The 14,792-nt window shown below is 32.4% G+C and overlaps 1 long non-coding RNA gene across 1 annotated transcript; it reads right to left on the bottom strand.

Annotated features, from left to right (window-relative positions):
• Positions 1-307: 307 nt before the first annotated feature.
• On the bottom strand, positions 308-7,311 carry LOC129748599 (uncharacterized). The gene is made up of 3 exons (XR_008737774.1): positions 7,224-7,311; positions 5,952-6,025; positions 308-472 (listed from the first exon to the last, which is right to left on the bottom strand). It is a non-coding gene; the product is annotated as an uncharacterized LOC129748599 (long non-coding RNA).
• Positions 7,312-14,792: the final 7,481 nt, after the last annotated feature.

Below are 14,792 nucleotides of genomic sequence, written 5' to 3' on the forward strand. Positions count from 1 at the left end.
ATAAAATTTTTGGTTGGGAAAAAGCACAAATATATTTTTGGCCACATTGAATAAAAGTATCGATTCGATTTGAACTTATCGTTCGATTGAAAACGAAATACCCCCTTTTTGAAAATGATCCATCATACTTGTCAAAATAATAAAATAATTTTGGGTAAAACACACAAAAACTTTTTAGCTTAAAATTAAAAACTAAGTGGGGTTAAAAATTAATCATATTTTTTTATTTGAATTCATTTTTGTTTAAATTCAAAAGAAAGCAAAATGGTTATTGATTTTCGGATTAATTGAATTCGGTTACAATTAATTGTTTTATGCCTCATTTATTTGCTACAAAATGCTTTTTATCATTGGGAAAGTCTTCGTCTCCCTTTTTGCACATCATGGTCAATCTATATTCCCGCTAATAGCTTGCCTTGGGGGATAATTTACCCGTTGGATTTTGTAGCTACTGATAAAAATAATGGAAAGCCTTAGGTCGAATTCACAGTGAGCGCGGTGCGAAGTGCGATGCGAATTTCCAATTCGCGCGAAAAACCGCTTCTCATTGAAACACGTTGAAAAAAACATCGACCGGCCACAGTGCAAGCGAATTTTCGTGCGAAGACCCGGCTGGATCGCGCGAATTCATTCTGTTCATCTGGACATACACTGAAAATATTCTCTCGGAAATGTTTTATCGTAAAATGATTTATCAAAAAAATATTTTTCAAAAGTTTATTTATTTAATTATCATTGCCGTTTCTGTGTTAGTAATAAAAAATGTACGGTTTTTTAGCACGGATTTTCGAAAAAAAAAAAACGCGGTTTCAGTCTTTATCAATTGAAACAAATTCTAACTAGCAATAAACGACCGGTGGCATGGAAGCCCCACAATATGTGTATAGGGCGAAGGGGCTGAACGGATAGAAGTTGGAATTTGTTATCCGACGCCATCTTGAAATCCAATATGGCCCCTTCCACTCAACTTTAAAATGCTGGAAGTGACTAAAAGCAGATGAAACTCCCACAATATGGGTATTGGATGAAAGTACTCAATAAGTAGAAGTCGAATTTTGCTGTCCGACGCCATTTTGAAATAAAAGATGGCGGTTCCCGCTTAATTCAAAATGCAATAAAGAACTGAAAATCGTATGGTCCATCCAAAATATAAGAAATGAGTGAAAGGGATAAAAAATTTGATGAAAAATTACTGACAAAAATTTAACAAAATTTAAAAAAGCATGAAATGAATAAACAAAAATATGACAAGTGTTATAAAACTAAAGTAATATTGACAAAAATATAACAAAACTGTGGGAAAATATGACTAACTATTACTAAAATTAAAAAATATGACAAAAGAAATAAAGACAAATGACAAAACTTTGAATAAAACACGATAAATGTGGTAAAATAATTATGCCAAAAATATGACAAATTTAAAAAAATTAGACAAAAATATGAGGAAAAATTCACAGAAATAGCAGCAAAACTATGACAAATGAGAAAAATAATGTATGGCAAAATTATAATCAAAATTTGACAATATGACCTGACAGAGCTAATATAAGGACCAATATTTGTCAACAAATTTACAAAAATGACAAAATAATAACAACAAATTTATAATAAAATCACAAAAATCTGACAAAAAATAAACAAAAAATTAAAAAAAAATGACATAATGTTGAATATGTTAAAAATGTAACTCAGTTGGCAAGTTAGTTCCCTCCTAAGCCAATGTCCGTGAGTTCAAATACAAGAGTAATCATCGAATGCAGTTGTACTGGGTAAGACTTTCAGTACTGCTTTCAGTATGAAGAGAAGATGTTAAAACGACTAAAATCGAACGAAAAAAGACAAAACTCACAATCAAATGAACAAAAAATCTGACAGAACTATGACAGAATACGACAAATGAAAACATGACAAAATTATTACAAAAATTAAAATAAAATGACAAAAATCTTACAGTACTATAACAACCTTTGTCAACTGTTTGTCATAATTTTGTTTTCTTATCGTTGTTTTGTTAAATTTTTATCATATTTTTTCATAGCTTTGTTACATATATATTTATTACATTTGTAAGATTTTTTTCATAGTATCGCCAGATTTATGTAATTTTATTGCAAAATTTTGTCATATTTGTAAATTTTGATTTTTCATATTATTATTTCAATTTTCATATTTTCCATAATGTTGTCAAGTATTTGTTAAAGTTTTTATTTCGAGTTTTGAAATTATTGTTAATTTTTTGTTATTATTTAGTCAACTTTATTAATTTTTGTCAGATTTTTTTAAAATTTGGTCAAGGCTTTGCCATTTTAATGTCAAATTTATCATAGATTTGGTATATTTTTATCATGTTGTAATATTTGTGTCACCTTTGTCATATTTCTATCAAAGTTTTGTCAGCGTTTCGTAATATTTGTTGTTATTATATTGTAATTTTTTTTCATTATTTGTTATATTTTTGTCATAGTTTTGGTAGATTTTTTTTCTTGCGATTTTAAGTCATTTAAAATATTTAAAAGTTGAGCGAAAGCTGCCGTATTGGATTTTGAAATGGCGTTTCATAGCGTCAGACTGCAAATTTCGACTTTTTCTAATTGATTCTTCTCACCTAATATCCACATTATGCTTGTTTTATGCGATTTTCAGTAATTTAAAGCATGTTGGTGTTAGGCTGAAGCCGTCATACAGGATTTGGGTGTCAAAAATCTATTCTCCGACGTACTCATAAAGTCCAGGCAATTCATGACCTTAAGATTCCTTTTCATAATCCCCGCGGTCCTAGAACGCGCAAGGTTTTTCCGCGGTTTTCCGAAGTTAACGTGGTTTTCGGAATTAACGCGGATTATTTTTTTTTTTTTGGCGCTGTACGTATCCCTCGCTCACAGTTTTGATTCTGCAAATTAATTTGCAAAGATTTTTTCACAAGTGATTAATTTTTGCAAAACAGAAGGTTTTTTTTCAGTGTTGAACCGCTTCGCAATTCGCGTACACTGTGGCCGGCCTTCAAAAATGAACTTGCGAAATTCATCCGGTGAATGAATATTTCGCTTCGCAGTTCGCTTCGCGCTCACTGTGTTCGTACCCTTAGGGTACGAACACAGTGAGCGCGAAGCGAAATATTCATTCACCGGATGAATTTCGCAAGTTCGTTTTTGATGGCCGGCCACAGTGCACGCGAATTGCGAAGCGGTGAAACACTGAAAAAAACCTTCGGTGTTTTGCAAAAATTTATCACACGTGAAAAAATCTTTGCAAATTAATTTGCAGAATTAAAACTGTCAGAGAGGGATAAGTACTGCGCAAAAAATACTAATCCGCATTAATTCCGAAAAACCACGTCAATTCCGGAAAACCGCGGAAAAAACCCTGCGCGTTCTAGGACCACAGGATTTGTGAAAAGGAATCTTAGGACCGGAATAAGGACCTGATTTTTGACACCCAGATCCAAGATGGCGGCTTTAGCCTAAAATCAAAATGATTTTAATGACTGAAAATCGCATAAAACCCCCATAATGTGGGTATTAGGTGAAAGGAATCAATTAGTAAAAGTCGAATTTTGCAGTCTGACGCTATGAATCGCCATCTTAAAATCCAATACGGCGGCTTCCACTCAACTTTAAAATATTTCAAATGACTGAAAATCGCAAGAAAAAACATCTACCAAAACTATGACAAAAATATTACAAAATTATAAAAAAAAATTGAAATATTATAACAACAAAAATTACGAAACTCTGACAAAACTTTGATAAAAAATATGGTAAAGGTGATAAAAATATTACATAAATTTGAGAAAAATATACCAAATCTATGATAAACTTGCCTGTTAAAATGGCGAAGCCATAACTAAATTAAAAAAAAAAATCTGAAAAAAATTAATAAAAATTTACTAAATAATAACAAAAAATTAATAATAATGCCAAAACCCGAAACAAAAGCTTTGACAAATATTTGACAACATTATGGATAATATGAAAAATTAAATTAAAAATATGACAAATATAATAACTAATTAAAAATTACAAATATGACAAAAATTTGTAATAAAATAACATAAATCTTTCAATACTATGACAAAAATCTTACAAATGTGATAAAAATATATGTAACAAAGCTATTAAAAAATATGATAGAAATATAACAAAACTATGATAAAAAAAAAAATTATGACAAACAATTGACAATGGTTGTTATAGTACTGTAAGATTTTTGTCATTTTATTTTAATTTTTGTCATGTATTCATTTGTCGTATTTTTGTCATAGTTCTGTCAGATTTTTTGTTCATTTGATTGTAAGTTTCTTTTGATAGTTTTGTCTTTTTTCCGTTCGATTATATATAGTCGTTTTACCATCTTCTCTTCATACTGAATGTCCTACCCGGTACAACTGTATCCGATGATTACTCTTGTATTTGAACTCACGGACATTGGCTTAGGAGGGAACTAACTTGCCAATTAAGTCACACATATCACAAGCCCATAGATTTGTCTAGATTTTGTCATATTTTGTCATTTTTATTTTTTTGTCATATGTCATATATTTGTAACATATTCATCATTTTATGTTCGGATTTGTCATGTTTTTTGTTGAAATTTTGTAATTTTAATATCGTATTTATCATCATTTTGTCATTTTTCTTACATACATGTATATTTGAAAGTATTTTGTTATATATATCATCAACATATGTTTATTTCATTCTTCATAATTTTGTCAAATTTTTGCCATTATTTTGTCAAATTTTTCCATATTTTTACCACCTTTGTAATAATTTTTTTTATAGTTTTATATATGTTTGTCAGATGTTTCTGATTTTATTGTAAATTTTTTGTTATTATTTTGTCATTTTTGTAAATTTGTTGTCAAATATTTGTCCTTATATAAGTTCTGTCAGGTCATTTTATGGTCAAATTTTGATTATAATTTTGTCATATATTTTTTCTCATTTGTCTTGTCATAGTTTTGCAGTTTTTGTGATTTTTTTCTTATATTTTTGTCTAATTGTGTTATATCTGTCATATTTTTGGCATAATTTTTTTTACTACATTTGTCGTGTTTTATTCAAAATTTTGTCATTTATCTCTTTTTTGTTTGTCATATTTTTGTCATATTTTAAATTTTAGTAATATTTTTAATATTTTTCCACAGTTTTGTTATATTTTTGCCAATGTGACTTTCTTTTTATAACACTTGTCATATTTTTGTTTATTTGTTTCAGTGCTTTTTTGCAGTTTTCTCAAAATTTTTGTCAGTCATTTTTTATCAACTTTTTGATCCCTTTTACTAATTTCTTATATTTTGGATGGATCATGCGATTTTCACTTATTTACTGCATTTTGAATCGAGTGGAAACCGCCATCTTTTATTTCAAAATGGCGTCGGACAGCCAAATTCGACTTCTTACTTATTGGGTACTTTCATCCAATACCCATATTGTGGGAGTTTCATGTGTTTTTCAGTCACTTCCAGCATTTTAAAGTTGAGTGGAAGCGGCCATATTGGATTTCAAGATGGCGTCGTATAGCAAACTCCAACTTCTATCCGTTCAGCCCCTTCACCCTATACACATATTGTGGGGCTTTCATGCCACCGGTCGTTTATTGCCAGTTAGAATTTGTTTCAATTGAAAAAGACTGAAACCGCGTTTTTTTCGAAAATCCGCGCTAAAAAACCGTGCATTTTTCATTACCAACACAGAAACGGCTAAATAAACTGTTGAAAAAGATTTTTTAGATAAATCATTTTACGATAAAAATATCCGAGAGAATATTTTCAGTGTCTGTCCGCATGAACAGGATGAACTCGCGCGATCCAGCCGGGTCTTCGCATGAAAATTCGCTTGCACTGTGGCCGGTCGATGTTTTTTTCAACGTGTTTCAATAAGAAGCGGTTTGTCGCGCGAATTGGAAATTCGCTTCGCACTTCGCTTCGCGCTCACTGTGAATTTGACCTTACTTCGCTCAATGCAGGGTCCCATTTCCTTCCTGAACCAGCTTCGAATATTGGTTCGACTTCGATCGGTCCCTAAACATAAAAAAAATAAAAATAAGCACCTCACCCATACACGCAGAAAAAGAATGGGGGATGGTTTCAACAAAACGTTTTGTTATTTTATTTTATATATTTGATGTAGATTTTTTAATACCTTTCACGAAAAAATAGATCGAAAATAATAACGAAATTTTGTTATTTATACATACACATTTTTTATTACTTACAAATCGAATTTGGTTTAATTTGCAACCAAAATTCGCTTTATTGCATTCAACGTGCAACCAAAAAACGATAAGTGAAAAAAAGAAAAAAAATATATTAAAATTTTCCAGCAGCCGAACAAAACAACTACAAGATGGCCCGACAAGTTGTACGGCACAAAGTCGGAGAGCTGTGGAACGTCGTTTTTGCTGGACCAGACACCGGTAAATATAAAAACTTTAATTATATTTTTAATCTTTTAAGCTTATTTTATTTGCAGAGAACCTCGGAACCGGGAACATGGCTCGGGCATGCAGGCACGAACGGGTAAGAGTTCCTGCTAGGTACATGCCGGAACACAACAGATTTACAGATCGATGGGCAGAATAGATGACCTCGACCTCCAACTCCATAGGGCCGAAATTCCGTCGACCCCGCATGAACGGTCATGAATAGGTCCTTCCAGAGCTGGCCTGTGCCACCAGCAGCATCGCCGGTTGAATTAATAGTTAATTAAGTGTTATCCCCAAACGTGCTGGAGGAGTCAATTATTTTTAGTGATATTTCAAGGATAATTTATTCAGGGATTTTCATCCGGTTGGATGATTCATCCCGTCTAGTCCCGTTTCAAGGAGAGAAAAATAAAGAAACATTGAAAAACTAAAATTTGTAGTATTAATAATTAATAAGCAGAATCTGAAAATAATATCAACTATACATAGAATTATTACTAATCAAACTTTTATTTTGAAAACCACAAAAAAAATTAATTTTCTTTCGAATCTCATTTTTTTCAATTTTACCCAAAAAAATTTTATTATTACGAAAATGAATATGGTTCATTTTCAAAAAGGGCCTATATTGCTTAAACATAAACGATAAGTTTAATTTCAAGTAGCGTTTTTTATTAATATAGACAAAAATATATTTCTGCTTTTTCCCAACCAAAATTTTTATTATTTTCGGCCCAAATTTGATTGATACTACAATAAATTTTTCTGCGTGTACTTGAATTTATGATACAAACCTCTGAGTTGTGGAACAAATCCGGAGGGGTCCGGCCGCACCGACGAATAAGTCGTTCGGATGAGAAAATTTGTTAATTTTTCCCGCTATTTTTTTCTTTTGTTTTTAATTTTTCGGCCAACTACACGTTTATTGAAATGAACCGATTTTATATTTCGAATTAAATCAAATTTTATAGGTAGGTAGTAAAAAATGAGAGTGTAAAAATTACAAAATTTTATTATTATTTCCGATCGACTTTTTAGTGAAACGTATCGAAAAATTTGCATCGATATTGTAAAATAAAATAACAAAACGTTTTGTTGAAACCAACCCCCTTTCTTTTTCTGCGTGCACCGTTCAATAGATTTTTTGTAAATTCGTTTTCGCACATCGGTGAAAATGTATATTTTTGGAGAAAGAATATTAAAAATTGATAAAGATGAATAGAAAAGTTAGGAGAAAATATAAAGATGAATAGAAAACTTAATATTCTTTCACAGATTTCAGATTCGGAACTCAAAAGTATAATATAGATTTTAAATTCCGACTTTAGACTCATTAGAATGTTCAGGCGCATTATTTAAACAAAAAATATTTTAATGATTTCCATTCTAATGCGTCTGAATTTATGCAACACCGAATGAATAAAAGTTTACTATCATTAAAAGCCTAGATGTAGGCAAATACCTTAAATCTTCTTGATCATTATCTCGAATCATTGGTACGTTCAATCCGTTTCAAACTGAAACTAAACATATAATAAATACTTTTCTAATTCTAAGTTTAGATTTAGAATTCGGAGCTCAAATTTCAATTTCAGAACTCTGATTCAGAATTCTGAGTTACAATCCCGATTCAGAATGCATCGATCATCAATGAATCATGGCATTGGTTTAAGATTTTAAAGGACGGCGTACAAATTTAATAATTCAGACTAAAAAATGAAATCCTGTATTTAATAAGATATCATTATAGCATTCTGTGAATGATTATTGGGAACTATAAATCTAAATATAAATTTATAATAAAAACTTTATTTTAAAAATCTTAAGCTAAGATCCCAGAACTGACAAGAAGTGTTGATTCAAGAGTTTGAGATATTTCAGGATCACATTTTTCTCGAAGATTAGCAGTCGTTTGAAATATTGGTTATATAAACATTACTCGGTAATCTCTAGATTTTCAATTAAAATGCGGTTGGTTTTGTAAAGAAGAGTTTGTGATAAGAAATTTTTACAGTTCGTTTCATCACAGATAATCAGATCACAATATTATAAATACCTATAGAAATTTATCATTAATTTGCCATGAGGGCCGAAAAAGGTTATTCCAGTTTTTTGTTTTTTCCGAACCAAACTTTACTCTTTTTCTGTCACTAAAGCAGATACCTTAGTTGAAGGTATACGGTGAAAAATGCTTCAAACACGATTTTAGTGGAATTATTAAAATGACAATCAAAAAAAACTTTTATACATGGATGTAACGTTTGAACAAATCTGTGTTTAGTACACTAATCTTGGAGTAAATATTTATAACCGCGTTCATGATCGTTTTCAACCGTAGCAATTCACGTTTTCCGAAACAAAATGTTGCTCGAAGTTGATTCTAGATATAACACAGAAAAAAAAATGTAATGTTACGTTGCACGAAATTTTGCATTTTTGAACTCGAAAATGAAAATCGTTCGCAAAGACATGTAAAAAACACAAACAAATATTTCCAATTTCGAAAATCCATGTAACCCTCACATGTAAGAACATGGGTAGAAAGGAATCGGGCATTTTCAAGTAATTTTAAGCTTGTTTCATGTGAAATTTCTTAATTCAAACAAAACATGTAAATTGTCAATGCATGCAAACTCATTTACATCACAGAGAATCTGTGCTTAAACCTTACCCAGGTCCAAAAACATCACGGTACCAAATTTCAGGCTGATCGATTAAGCGATGTGGATTTGTGTAATTCGCATAGAAATATACAAACATACATACCGAAATCCGGGGTAAGATTGATCACTTTTTTCAAAAAATTTTTCAATTATTTTTTTCTGTGAAGAAGAATGTGGCATGTTTCATATTTTTAAAACCAGTACTGGACTCCTATGAACGTAACACATGATTGCAGAAATTTATTAGACTACTTTAAATTTGATTTAAAAATCGATTTCGCCTTTTCTTAGAATTTGACTTTGGGGTAACATTGATTTGTCTCTATTTTGACGGTTTTAACTAGTTTTTTTTTATCATAAAACACCTGCATAATATTTACAAATGCTAGTTTATTAATTGCAAAGGCAGTTCGGAACAAACTTGAATGACATAAAATTAATCATGAAACTCTACGCAATTGAACACAACACTTTCGGTGGCTCAAAGATACTAAATTTTTAACCTTTAAAATTAAAGTCCAAACATGCAATTTTTAGAAATATTTGAAACTGGAGGGGAACGGAGGGTAAAACAGCCATAACTCCATTTTCCGATGCGTGGCTCAAACAACTTTCATTCGATTTCTCGGAATAAATTTTCAGTCCGAATAAACCTTTTCTGAATTATTTGATAAACGAATGGACATTAAGGCTGTGGCTCAAATAGCCTTCACTTGATTCCTCGGAAAAAACCCACACTTTCAAAGCCGAACATATTGTTTTCTGAATTAATTAAAAAATGGGGAAATTGAGGGTAAAAACATTGTGCTTTTCAACAATATTTTAAAAATGTGGAGGAATTAAGGATAAAACAGCCATAACTTCATTTTCCGATTCGATCGATGGTTCAAACAGCCTTCAAAAAATCACACTAGATAAATCTCATGTGCTCCAAAATTGTCCAGTCCGAACAAGTTTTTTCTGAACTATATTAAAAATGTTGGAAAATTGAGGGTAAATCAGCCATTACTCCAGTTTTTGTAGACTTCTGATGTCATTGTCTTGTCAGTGAGAAAGACTTTGGTTTTCTGTCCATAACTGTATATCCCCTGCCAAATCATGTACTTGCGGGCGAATTTATCCGCAAACACGAACTTAAATTTTGCAGGTACATCCCCCCGAGCCGTCGCACACCGGGGTAAAATAAGAAAAAAGCGATCAAAACTATTTTCCGCCGAAACTGTGCGTTTTAGACCTATAGTGTCTTCGAGACAAATGACCATCATAACAAGGGCTAAAAAATTAGTTTTTTGAAAAATTGATTAATCCACCTAGTAGTGAGTTACAAAAACTAACTTTTTTAATATCCATTTTAGAGCTGTATTGTCTGAGAAAAGTTTTTAGCTTGTACCAATTCTAGCAACTTTGCTAAAGAAGTCATAGCTGTAACATTAATCGTTTCAAAGTTATGATAATTTTTAGAAAAATAACACCAACTTTCAGTTTTTTCAACATAACTTTTTTGCGCGTGATTTTTCATGTAGAATATGTTCTAGAGAGTTTTGAAAACAGAAAAGTTGTACACTTTTGCTGAATATATTGTATAGAAATTTTGAAGTTTAAACGAGATATCTTAAAAATACTTAACAAAAATAGTCATTTTGAACTGGTTATATCTGCTGAGTTCGGACGAGTTCGGTTACATATTTAACAGTTTTAGAATTAGAAAAGTATCGCCTTTCAAACAATGTACAATTCAAAGTGGCCAATTGTGACCTTCATAGTGTAAATGTCAATAGAAGTGAGCCGAAAGTGAAGTTTTTATACTAATTTGAGCGTAACTATTACTATCAGGCTGCAATGTGTAGAATTCCTAAAAGTAGGCCTACTTGAACCACTTGGACTTGAGATGGTAGATGGGCTCAAATTAGTATAAAAACTTCATTTTTATCTCACTTCTATTGACATTTACACAATGAAGATCAAAATTGGCCACTTTGAATTGTACATTGTTTGAAAGGCGATACTTTTCTTATTGCAAAACTGTAAAATATGTAACCGAACTCGTCCGAACTCAGCAAATATAACCAGTTCAAAATGACTATTTTTGTTAAGTATTTTTAAGATATCTCGTTTAAACTTCAAAATTTCTATACAGTATATTCAGCAAAAGTATACAACTTTTTTGTCTTCAAAACTCTCTAGAACATATTTTATATGAAAAATCACGCGCAAAAAAGTTTTGTTGAAAAAACTGAAAATTTGTGTTATTTTTCTAAAAATTGTCATAGCTTTGAAACGATTAATGTTACAGCTATGACTTCTTTAGCAAAGTTGCTAGAATTGGTACAAGCTAAAAACTTTTCTCAGACAATACAGCTCTAAAATGGATATTTAAAAAGTTAATTTTTCTAACTTACTACTAGGTGGATTAATCAATTTTTCAAAAAACTAATTTTTTAGTCCTTGTTCTGCTGGTCATTTGTCTCGAAGATACTATAGGTCTAAAACGAACAGTTTCGGCAGAAAACAGTTTTGATCGCCTTTTTCATGTTTTACCCCTGTGTGCGTCGCCAAATAAAATTTTTGACCTGGGATTTGCCCAAAGTCCGCCTTCACGTAGGTCTCATCGTCCATCAGAATACATCCGTCGAACTTGGTCAGCACTTGGTCGTACAGCTTTCGAGCACGGATTCTGGCCACATTGTTCTGCTTCAGCGTCCGATTTGGCTGTTTGCTGGCTCGGAATGACCTTATTCCTTCCCGGAGACGAATTCGTCGCACCGTACTGTGAGCGGCCTGGAACTTATTAGCCAAATCGCGGTCTGAAAGATTGGGATTCCTCTTGACGGCCTTGATGACTTTCCCACACAGTTTCCGGTCGACAGTTCCACTCCGACGCTTCGAATGCGGCTTCCGAGCCGTCGTCAATGTTTCCTTGTACTGCTTGATAACACGCCATACGGTATTTCTGGGCATTTTAAGCGGTTTAGCTAGCTTCGATGCCGACAACAATGGATTTTCAAGAAAACTGTGCACAATTTGATCTCTCCGTTCGGCTTCCATGGCGGTTGTTTACAAAATGCTATCGTTTGGTGTTAAGACATAAATACATGGTGAAAGGTAATGAATTTCCCGACACGTGGGTGAAAAAAGTTTCCAAATCCGTCCACTAGGAGCGCCACAATGAGCAAAAGAATTTGTTCCAATATCAAATGAAGCAGACTTTATTTTAAAGACCGAACATGCTTTTTCTTCTTCTTCTTCTTCTTTTTCTTCTCTTACCAACATGGCCAAATCGTGTAGCATCCTGGAAAATGAAAGCACTTGCATCCTTCTTTTTTCTTTTCAACGTAAGCTCTGTTACATGTAAACATGCATTGCAGAGATTACTACGGCCAGGCCAACCATATGATAAACACCGCGGAAGATACTGGAGCAAAGGGAGGAATGAAGCGTGGAGTTTCCTGCAAAACGCTTCATATGCAATGTTTTATTGATTACATATTTAAAACTATAAAGATCATTTAGCCATAATGAGAAATTCACATATCTTTAGAATTACGATTTGTAACACAACCGTGATAATGGTGATACTCTGAAAACTGACTTAAATTGATTAGTAAAAATAGTTGTAGAATGTGTGAGCTGGATGTATCGCGAAAATAAGATGCAAGATACGTTTTGCAAAATGGAATAATAGAGCAACATTTACTATAATAAAATTTATTAAAGACTAGCTGACCCGGTGTGCTTTGCAACACCTTTCAAAATCAAATGATATTTTCAGAATTTATTCAAATTATTATTGTTTTGTTGGCATTATCTTAAATCAAAATATAACATAATTCATAAGCAACCGCTATATCTTGATTTGTGTTAAAGATCTGATAATTTAAATCTGTTTCTTTAAGCTCCGCCCTAAAAAAAAGGAGGGTTCCAAATAAATCGTACGCAAACAATCCAACTGATAAAATCTGGTTGGTTTTGCTTAATATGTTCTGGATTTATGCTAAAAAACTGATAAGAGAGTCCCCCCCCCATGTCCTTCCTTTCCCCCTGTTAAATGGAGATCGTGATTTCTAATAATCATACACATTTTTTTGTTCTCAAAAATCTTCTTGTATCAAACATTGATCCATTGGTTGATAATTTTTTAAGCTTTACAACGTTACATTCCTTTAAAAGAGCAATTACTTGCTCGCTAGGAATGCTATATCATGAACTCACTACCGATGCCTAAAATAAATCTAAATCTAAAAATCTAACAAAATGGAACCCCCTCCTTTCTTCTCTCTACACTGTAAAGCGTAAGGGTCTATAACAATTGTAGAAACATATCTCGTAACCAAGTACCTTTCTATGCCATATTTGTTTCCATTTGTTGTCTTAGTTAGCATAAATTGAGAACTTATGCTAAAAAAATTGTATTGGGTTCACCTCCCTCCTCCTATGTACCTACACACTGAAAGGAGGATGGTGTGTCAGATAATCATAGAATCATACCAAAATGATTTTTCATGTTAAGTGTCCATTTCTCGGATTTTGTAAAAAAAGTTAAATGTAAGCTTTCCACTTCCCTTCCTTTATTTCCAATTCTATCATCCCACTGCAAGAAAGGAATTGTTTGACATAAAAAAAATTCTCGTATTGAAATACCATCCCATGCCAAATTTGGTTTTATTTGCGATGTAAATTCTTGAGTTATGCATAAACTTGAAAGGAAGTAACAACCCCCTTCCATTCGCCCCATTGAGTGGAGGGGTGAGAACTTAATATTCATAAAAGTATTTTTTGTACTCAAAAAAATTTTCATACCTAAATTTATATCATTTGCTCTATTAATTCTCAAGTTATGCAAAAAAAAATATATATGGTAGCTCCCCTTTCCCCTTTATATCTTTCCGCTGAAAAAAGGGAGGGGCTTCAATTTATAATAGAAACATTTCTCGTATCCAAATTTCAGCTTCCCAAATACCCTAAAATGCCAAATATGGTTCAAATTTGCTCGATCAGATCTCCAGTTATACTGAAAATTGTAAGGGAAATCTCTTCTCCCTCTCTTCATCCACCTTTTTGATGGATTGAGGAATACCAAATATTCATAGAAGCATTTCTCGTGCCCAAATATCGTTCCATGCCAAATTTGGTTCCATTTGCTGTTGTAGTTCTTGAGTTATGCAATAAAAATTACATAGAACTTCCCTCCCTCCCTCCCTCCTTTCTCCCCGCTGGAAGAAGGAAGGGGTCTCAAACAATCATTAGAACATGTCACGTTCCCAAATACCCACCCATGTCAAATTTGGTTCTATTTGCTTAATAAGTTATTGAGTTATGTAAAAAATTATAAAAGAGGGCGCCTCCCCCCTTTATATCTCCCTACTGTAAAGAGTGAGGGGTCTCAAATAATCATACAAATATTTTTCGTATCCAAATACCTTCCCATGCCAAATTTGCCTTTATAAGTTTTTGAGTTATGTAAAACAATATGAAAGAGGCCCCTTCCCTTTTCAACTGCAAAAAGGGAGGGGTCTCAAATAATCATTGAAATATTTTTCGTATCAAAATACCTTCCCATGCAAAATTTGGTTCGAATATCTTGAATAGTTTTCGAGTTATATAAAAAATTGTAAAGTAGCCCCCCTCCCCCCTTCATATCACCCACTGAGAGGAGGGAGGGGTACCTAATATTCATTGAAATATTCCCCGTTCTCAAATACC

This window comes from Uranotaenia lowii, chromosome 2 (genome assembly GCF_029784155.1).
Source record: "Uranotaenia lowii strain MFRU-FL chromosome 2, ASM2978415v1, whole genome shotgun sequence".
Classification (NCBI taxonomy): domain Eukaryota; kingdom Metazoa; phylum Arthropoda; class Insecta; order Diptera; family Culicidae; genus Uranotaenia; species Uranotaenia lowii.